This window comes from Orcinus orca, chromosome 16 (genome assembly GCF_937001465.1).
Source record: "Orcinus orca chromosome 16, mOrcOrc1.1, whole genome shotgun sequence".
In the NCBI taxonomy this organism is placed as follows: domain Eukaryota; kingdom Metazoa; phylum Chordata; class Mammalia; order Artiodactyla; family Delphinidae; genus Orcinus; species Orcinus orca.
This window is the reverse complement of record NC_064574.1, coordinates 52,448,901-52,457,502: the sequence shown is the minus strand read 5'-3', so window position 1 is coordinate 52,457,502 and position 8,602 is coordinate 52,448,901. Positions and strand designations below refer to the sequence as shown.

Below are 8,602 nucleotides of genomic sequence, written 5' to 3'. Positions count from 1 at the left end.
TTCCTGATTTGTGACCAGGCGGAGGGGACCCAGCCTTCCCCGTGTCTGCTGCCCAAGGGCAGACGGCTAGAGGGAAGCTCGGCTCAGATCACACCACTTTGATCAGACTGAAGATGGAGCCTGGCCTGTTCTAGAAGCTACCATGCATTTCTTGTATGAAGGGCTTGATGCCCCCTCCCGAGTATGGGCTGTGTCAGGGAAATGAAGTGGAGTTAGGAAGGAGGGAGCCGACCCAGGGTCCTTACCCTGCTCACTGGCTCGCAGGGGAGACCATGCAGCTTCGGGTGCACTCCCTCGGGGGAGGCCTGGGAGCCTCACTCCTCGGACAGTGTCCTGACTCGGAGAACGCTACCAACTCCAGGTGGAAAAGGAGGTTTTGGGGGAGGGGTTAAAGTTGATAAAAAGCCACCAGCAGGTAAAGGGAGGGAAGGTGGGCCTGGGGACAGAAGACCTTGGCCCGTCGGGTCTGTGCAGCGTGTCCCCGGAGGCCAGCAGGGGTCAGCAGTTGGCCTGGCCATGGCTCGGCCAGTGCAAAAGCAAGGAAAGAGGGTTAAACCAGCCACTAAGAAAAGAAACCAACACAGCCAGAGAAGGCGGCACCCGGGAAAGCATGACCTCTACAGAGGGTTTAAACCTGACTCAGGAACTAGAGAATTAGGTCCAGCTAACTGGTTGAAAAGGAGCTGATGATGAGCTGCCCTCTCCCAGCACCCACAGGGAGCCTGGAGGAGCCAGCGGCCATGGCCTCGTGGTGGGCAGCAGGCACAGGCGTTCCTGTGCAGAAGCTCTGACAGTCGCCACAGGGACTCAGCATAGGAAGAACATGCGCTGAGCTCCAGGGCAGCGGAACATTCACCCATCAGCGAAAACGAAGAGACACCCACGCTTCACTGTGATGTGACCTCGTGGGCCAGTCCCGCTTCCTGTGGCTTGGCCTCGGCCTGGACATGGTCACTCAAGGCAATCAAAGGACAGCCACAGCCCAGCTTGAGCAGGGCCCCAGCAAGGGGGCCTTGCAGTCTGCACAACCCCAGAGAGGCCCATGCAGGCAGGAAGCCTCAGGTTTTCGCTGAGCTGGGAAGGGCCTGCCCAGCTGACCACAACTCTGGGTGGACAGAAAGCCCCAGAGTGAGAACGAGCATGGGAGACCTCACCCCAAACGTATGAAAACCCCCGGGAGAGTCAGGAGAAGGCCCCGAACTTCTTAGAGGAGCCAGCAGAGGGAGCCTGGGGCCCAGCCCTACCCAGCCATGGGACATCCCTTCTAGGTGGGGAGGAAAGGTGGGGGGCAGTGCTGACTCAGGGGTGCCCTGAGATTCCCCACAGAGGATGCTGTTTCCTTTTGTGCTCAGGATCCATCGACCCTGAGCCGTGGAGGGAGGAGCAGAGGGGCCTCCTGGCCTCTGTCATGTGACAGATACCCACCTGGTCCCTGTGGTTTCCAACATCCTGTGGGCGGCCTGCTCTCAAATGCCTTCGCTGCACCTCTGGCCAGGGCTGCAGCCGCCAGTCTGCACTCTGCCTGCCTGAAGCCTCAGCAGGCTTCTCCAGGGTAGCCACCGTGTGTCCCCCCAGCACCTGGCGAGCGCTGATGGAAGGGACAGAGGGAGTGAGGGGGGAATGGGAGCATGGCATTCTATGAAGCACTTCTGATCTGCCGCCTTGGTACCCTCCCCTCCATCACCCATGCGGCTCTTGAGGACAGGCTAATACAAGCACATGCCCCGCCCCCTCCCAACTCCCCTCACACACAAGCTGCTACATGCACTTGAACCTACTACTCTCCTGCTCTACAACCATTGCTGGCTCCCACCTGCTCGCTGAGAAAATCTGAGGCCCCATCACTTTGCTCCCACCTCGTCATCTGCTTCTCTCAGTGGCTTCACATGAGGTGGTTTGCTCCCTGTCACCAGAGTCTGTCCTGTATTTTTCCTCTATTGTAACTTTTCTCATGTTGTTCACTCTGGGCTGTGTCCTTCCCCATCAATGCAGCGCACGTGCTGAGGTCCACCTCCAGGGGCCTGAGTGAACTGCCACATTCTGCTGTTTCAGGTGCAGCTGACCTGCCTTGGGGGCCCTTGAGTTGGGAAGACACTGTGGAGTACAGCTGGGGCAAAGGTGCCTGTTGGGTGCTAGAGAGAAGGAAAGCAAGGGCGGTTAGAAGAAGGGGTGAGGAGGGCCACACACCGTATCAGAGCATGCCAGCCTAGAGTGGCAGGACGCAGTTCCAGCCCCAGCAAGGTCAGCTGCCTGCTGTGTGGCCTTGAGGAAGTCACTGAATGCCCCCACGCTTGCCTGGTTTCCCTACCACCCCCCAAAAAGCAAAGGTCTGCTGATGGTGAGTCTGTTTTCCTTTGTGGCCTCGGTTGGACCACTTTCCCCTGAGCATCAGGTCTGCAGGGGCACTCAGTCCTTGAAACAAGACCCTGGCATCACCCTTGCCTCTGACTTACAGGGTGGTGACAAAGCCAGAGAGCTGGCCCGAGGCAGCTACAGCTCACTGATTTGTCTGTAAGGCTGTTGGCTTTTGAAATCAGACAGGAAGGAGGGTTGAGGTGGAGCCCGGCACAGGAAGAGGTGAGGAGCCCCGGCTGCCGTGACAGCCGGTGGGCTCGGGGGAGTGCGGGAGCTGGCAGGCCGCGGCCCTGCTGCCCTGCACGGTAATCACCTCCTGATCCCTCCAGACAGGGCTTCACTCCTGCCCTGGACAGATCCTGACGGCTCGGGGACCAGCTGACCAGCCACAGAGATTCCCAGGACATCCTCACACCCACCCAGCTCCCTCTGTCCACTGGAGCAGGGCTGAGCCCAGGAGCGCTGGGATGGACGCCCTCGGCCCCCCAGCATTGGCATCCCTGGAGCAATGAGGCCCGGGAGGTAAGTCGAGTCCAGACTGTCTCAGTACAGGATGGGGGAGAAAGAGGAGACAGCTGGCAGAAAGGACCATGACTTTGAAGGCCTGAGCCACTCTGTGGAGTGGTGGCTGGGGCAACTCCAGGAAGGTGTCCCCATGGGTGCCAGGAGCTGCTGGGAAGGACTAGATAATGGTGTGAAATAAGCAAACAGGTGCCTAAGGACAGCCCACAATGGGCCAAGGCGACAAAGCCCAGCACCCCAGGTACCAATGATGGGACAGGAGGAGCAGGAAGTAGCTGGAAAGTGCTGCAGGCAGGCAGAGGTGAGGTTGAGCAGTGCAGCCCAGTGGTTAAACTTGGAATCAGCAGACCTGGGCACTATCCTAGCATCCCCTTTCCTCCCTTAAGATGGAGGGGACAATACCAGACCTGCCCAGGGTCCTGAGGACCAAGGGAGGTGGTGCAGGTGGGGTTGGGTCTATCACCCAGTGCCTGCTCCATAAATGTCACCCTCATGTTGGGTGAGCAGTCCCCAGGGTCCTCTCCCAGCTGCACCCTCGGATGGAGGTGAGGTTCATCATTCTGAGAGGGACGGTAATCACAGAGGCTTTCTCAGAAGAGGCACCATAGAGCTGGTTCAGGGTGGCTATTGGTCATAGGGCCCTCCCCTGTGGCCAGGCTCCTGGGTCCCAGGGTTTTTCCCTGTCCCCTCAAAGGACGCACATGCTTTCCCTGAGCCCTAGGGCTCACCCTTGGCCATTACAGGGAAACCTGCAGCTGGCTCCCAGGTGGGGGTGCAGGCTGGGCACCTCCTCCTCTGTCCCAGGGGTGCCAGGATCCCCAGGGTTGAGCCTGTCCCGGTCCCCAAGAGGGTTCCAGGGCAGTGAAGTTAGGAGAGCTGTGTCTCACGGTGAAGGCACTGCTTCCTCCCTCTGGGAAAGGCTGTTTGGTCTCAGGTGGTCAGCGGTCATGGTTGGGGGGGCCACCTAAAAGGGCTGAGAACTGAAGTCTCGGGCCCTGGGGGGCAGGGGTGGGAGTCAGGAGACAGGAACATCCGAGAAGCTGTGGCCTGGGACACGGGCAGCCCAGGAGGGAGGGCAGCACTGCAGGCCCCACAGTCACCAAGTGCAGGTGGGCAGAGCAGAGGCCGGTTGCTCTCACACAGGCCTGGCAGACGGGACTGGGGCCCCTGGAAGGATAGCATAGGACAAGCTGGACCTTGTTGGCAGAGACAATGAGGAAATCGGGGCCTGGGCCTCAGGGATGAGACAGAAGCCCAGCTGTGGAGCCTGAGGGACAGGGTCTGAGTGATTCCAGCACAAGGGCACACAGGCCCTTAGCTGTGTCCTGCCCCATGGATGAAGCACTGGAGGATGCATGGGAGCGGGGAAGCCCTACTCCAGGGAGGTGGCCGTGGAACCCCGGTCCTGTGTCTGGCCTTGCCCTGCCCGCTACAGCACAGACCCTCTGCAGACTGACCGCCCTCTGGCCCTAAAAGCCCCCAAGGTGATCCAAGGCCCACCCGCCCTCAGTCTTCTTCCCTTTAAGCTGGGCTCTCAGGCTTCCTGCTGCTCACCGGAGACTGTCTACACTGGGCAGGGTCTACCTGGCTGTCCCTGGTGGCATGTGTGGCCACCGAATGTCATCCTGCTCAGAAGTCTGTGATAGGTTCCACCCTGTGAGGGTGGCATCTGGGGCTGTAAGCAGGGCTGTCCACACAGGTGGCCACGTAGCCACCCTCAGCCGCTGCTGGCCCTGGGAGGTCATGGGAATGGTGTGGCTCCTGGGCCAACTGCTGGGGTCTCCTCTTCTGTTCTTGTTGGGACAAGGTGTCCAAAGGTGAAGGCCAGGCTGGGGGGGCTCTTATCTGAGTGGGGCCTGAGTAGGGGTGCCAGATAACAGAACACCTTGTTAATATTTAATCTCAGATAAAGAATGAGTTTTGTTTTTTTTAAGTATAAGTATGTCCCAAGTAGTACATAAGATATACTAGAAGAATTATTTGTTGTTTGTCTGAAATTCAAATTTCACTGGCTGTCCTGTATCTTAATTTGCTAAATCTGGCAACCCTAGGCGAGGTCAGTGGGGCAAGAAAGATGGGTGTCTGATCAGGAGGGAATGTTGGCCCCACTGCTGAGTGGCTGCTGGGACCCAGAGGCAAGGAGCTCGCCCTCCCACCTTCCCAGGCACACTCAGGCCGGCCTCTTCCTCCTGCTCACTCTCGCCTTCTGCAGTCGCTTCTTTGTCACTTTCCTAGCCTCTCTCTGGCCCAGTGGTTCTCAACTCTGGCTGCTCATTAGAATCACCTGGGTAGCTTTAAAATGCATCCATGTAGGGTCTCTACCCCAGACCAGTGAAATCTCTGCGCAGTTGGGCTAAGCAGTGGCTTTTTTAAAATAGCGCTCCATAGAATGACCATAAAATCCAGCAATTCCACTTCTGGGTATACACCCAAAAGAGTTGAAAGCAGGACCTTGAACTGCTATTTGTACTCCCACGTTCACAGCAGCATTATTCACAAGAGCCAAAAGGTGGAAACAACCTAAGAACAATATCTATTGACGAATGGATGAATAAACAAAATGTGGTCCATCCATAAACTGGAATATGATTTAGCCTTAAAAAGGAATGAAATTCTAGTACTTGTTACAACTTGGATGAGCCTGGAAAACATTATGCTCAAAGAGGCCAGATGCAAAGGGACAAATACTGTGTGATCCCACTTACATGAGGTACCTAGAGTTGTCAGATTCATATAAACAGAAAGTGGTTACCAGGGGCTGGGGAGTCAGTGCTTAATAAGTACAGAGTTTCCATTTGGGAGGATGAAAAAGTTCTAGAGGGGGATGGTGGTGATGGTTGCACAACATTATAAATGTACTTAATGTCACTGAATTGAATGCTTAAAAAATAGTTAAAATAGTAAATTTTATGTTAGGTATACTTTACCACAATAAAAATTTTAAATTAAAAAAATATTTAGTGCTCCAGACAATGTCCTGCCAGAGCTGAGAGGCACTGAGCCTGGCCCTTCTTCAACATGGTCCTGCGTACTCCTGGCCACCACCCCACCCCCACCAAAGCATAGTCTGTTACTTGGTGGGTGTACCTGGACATCCAATGCAGGAGGCTGTGTCCAGCCCTGGGCCACACCCTGACATTGCCCTGAGAGCAGGACAGAGGCCTGAGTGTCCCAGCTCATGCACTAAGAGGCTGCAGTAACAGTGCTTCATTTTGGTTTACATACATTTGAACTTTTAGATAGCTGCTAGCATAACGTTCTCTAAATTGAGGTATAACTTAGACAGTAACGTGAGCTCAATGGATTTTTATATATGTGTACGCCTGTGTGTACACCATCCAGATTAAATTAGATAGAAGTTTACAGCACCCTAGAAGGCTCCCTCATGCCCCGTCCAGTCAGAACCGCCTCCAAGTGTAACTACTACTTTGACTTCTATCTTTTCAGATTGGTTTGGCCTGACTTTAAACTTCCTACAAATGGAATCACAAGAGTGTGTCTCTTTTGCATCAGACTTCTTTCACTCACAATGTCTGCGAGAGTCAGCCATAGTGTTGAGGATATCAGTAGCTTATTCTGTTTCTTTATAATGTAGGATTTGATTGTATGAACATTCCAAAAAAAATCTCAATCTTTTGTTGATGGACATTGGTTGTTTCCACTCTTCTGGAGTTTATGAATAAAGCTGCTATAAATATTCTGATCTGGGTTTTGGTGGACATAAACACTCATTTCTGTTGGGTATATACCCAGGAGGGAAATTACTGGGTCACAGAAATATGCATATTTAGTCTTATCATTACCAAACATTTTTCCAGAGTGATCTTAATTTTCATTTTCTGATTACTAATGATATTCTCTGCAGTGACATTCTTTCAAGTTTTGGCTCAGTTTATCATCAGGTGTCTGTTTCTTACTGATTGATTAAGGTGTTGGGGATGTTGTCTCCTAGTCAATGGTTTGCTTTTTCACCTTTTAATGCTGTCTTCTAATGAACAGATATTCCTAATTTTAATGAATCTCAATATATTGTTCTTTTCTTTCATGGTTAGTGCTTTTTGTGTTCTGTTTAATCTTTACGTAGACCAAGTTCAAAAAGATATATATATATTTTTTTTTTTTGCGGTATGTGGGCCTCTCACTGTTGTGGCCTCTCCTGTTGCGGAGCACAGGCTCTGGACGTGCAGGCCCAGCGGCCATGGCTCATGGGCCCAGCCACTCTGTGGCATGTGGGATCTTCCCGGACCGGGGCACGAACCCGTGTCCCCTGCATCAGCAGGTGGACTCTCAATCACTGCGCCACCAGGGAAGCCCTAAAAAGATATTTTATCCTGTATTTTTTCTAAGGCTTGACTGTGTTAGCATTCACATTTAGATAGATCTATGATCCAGCTTGAATTAATGTTTTGTGTACGGTGTGAAGTAGAGGTCAGGGTTCACTTTTCCCATATGAATATCCCATTAGCCAGCACAATTTAATGCCCACTGAATTGCATTGGAGGCCTTGTTATAAATCAGGTGCCCATATATGTATGGGTCTGTTTCTGGACCCTCTATTCTAGTGCACTGGTCTATTTGCCCTTGTACCAATACCTATAGCTCTATACTAAGTCTTGATATTGTGTAGTGTAAGTCCTCAGGCTTTGTTCTTCTTCTTCAAGATTATTTTGTCTATTTCAGGGTCTTTTGTTTATGTTTTAGAATCAGCTTACCAATTTCCACCCTCCCCATCGCCCTCCAAAAAGCCTGCTGGGATTTTGATTGGTATGTCAATCTATAGATCATCTTAATAATACTGAGTCTTTCAATCCACGAATATGGCAAATCCCTACTTTAGGTCTTCTTTAATTTCTCTTAGTATTGTTTCATAGTTTTCAATGTGGAGGTCATGCAAATTTTTTTGCTAGATTTATTCTTTTTTTAATATTTATTTGGCTATGCTGGGTCGTAGGTGCAGCACGCAGGATCTTTGTTGCAGCACGTGGGATCTTTATTTGCGGCATGTGAACTCTTAGTTGCAGCACGTGGGATCTAGTTCCCTGACCAGGGATCAAACCCAGGCCCCCTGCATTGGGAGCGTGGAGTCTTAGCCACTGGACCACCAGGGAAGTCCCTAGATTTATTCTTATATATTTGATTTTTTAAATGGTATTTAAAATTTTTACTTTTGACTTGAGTGTTGCTAGTACGTAGAAATATAACTGATCTTTTTGTGTGTTGATCTTGTGTCCAGAAACCTTGTTAAGTTCATGTATTAGTTCTAATAGTTCTATTATAGATTCTTTTGGATTTTCAAAGTATACAGTCATGTCAACTGTGAATAGTGACAGTTTTATTCTTTCCTTTTCCAATCTTGATGTCTTTTATTTCTTTTATTTGCCCTATTGCACTAGCACCTACTTAAAAAAAAAACAAAACCATCAACTAGAAGAGGTCACCCCTGGGGAGTGGAAGTGAGGTATATACTTCACTTACTTTTGTATTATTTAAATGATTTTAATGTTTTACTTTTATAATTCTATAAGCAATCTATTTAAATGAGGGGAAGCAATACACATTAGTTACCAAAATCTAAACAATCAAAATTCACAAAATAAGAAATAATTCCTTAATCCCACTGTCAAATATTTCCAGCTAATCTCTAGCCAGACAAAAACAGTATCCTATTTTCTTTTTAAAACATAAAGGTATCCCATCATAATTCTCCTCTGCACATTGAGTTTTT

At 50.9% G+C, this 8,602-nt stretch overlaps 1 protein-coding gene and 1 long non-coding RNA gene across 3 annotated transcripts in view; one reads left to right on the top strand and one right to left on the bottom strand.

Annotated features, from left to right (window-relative positions):
* The window catches only part of LOC117201490 (uncharacterized), a 40,060-nt gene that overhangs the window by 5,302 nt on the left and 26,156 nt on the right, over positions 1–8,602 (bottom strand). Inside the window, exons 4-5 of the long non-coding RNA XR_004483539.2 lie at positions 1,857–2,132; positions 1,426–1,588 (exon numbers count right to left, since the gene is read on the bottom strand). This is a non-coding gene — a long non-coding RNA (uncharacterized LOC117201490). The remainder of the gene's footprint in view (positions 1–1,425; positions 1,589–1,856; positions 2,133–8,602) is intronic.
* Positions 2,144–8,602, top strand: part of NLRC3 (NLR family CARD domain containing 3) — a 37,337-nt gene continuing 30,878 nt past the window's right edge. For both annotated transcript variants that reach the window (XM_033428948.2, XM_033428946.2), the window contains exon 1: positions 2,144–2,877. The gene's annotated coding sequence lies outside the window, so the exon portion shown is untranslated. The remainder of the gene's footprint in view (positions 2,878–8,602) is intronic.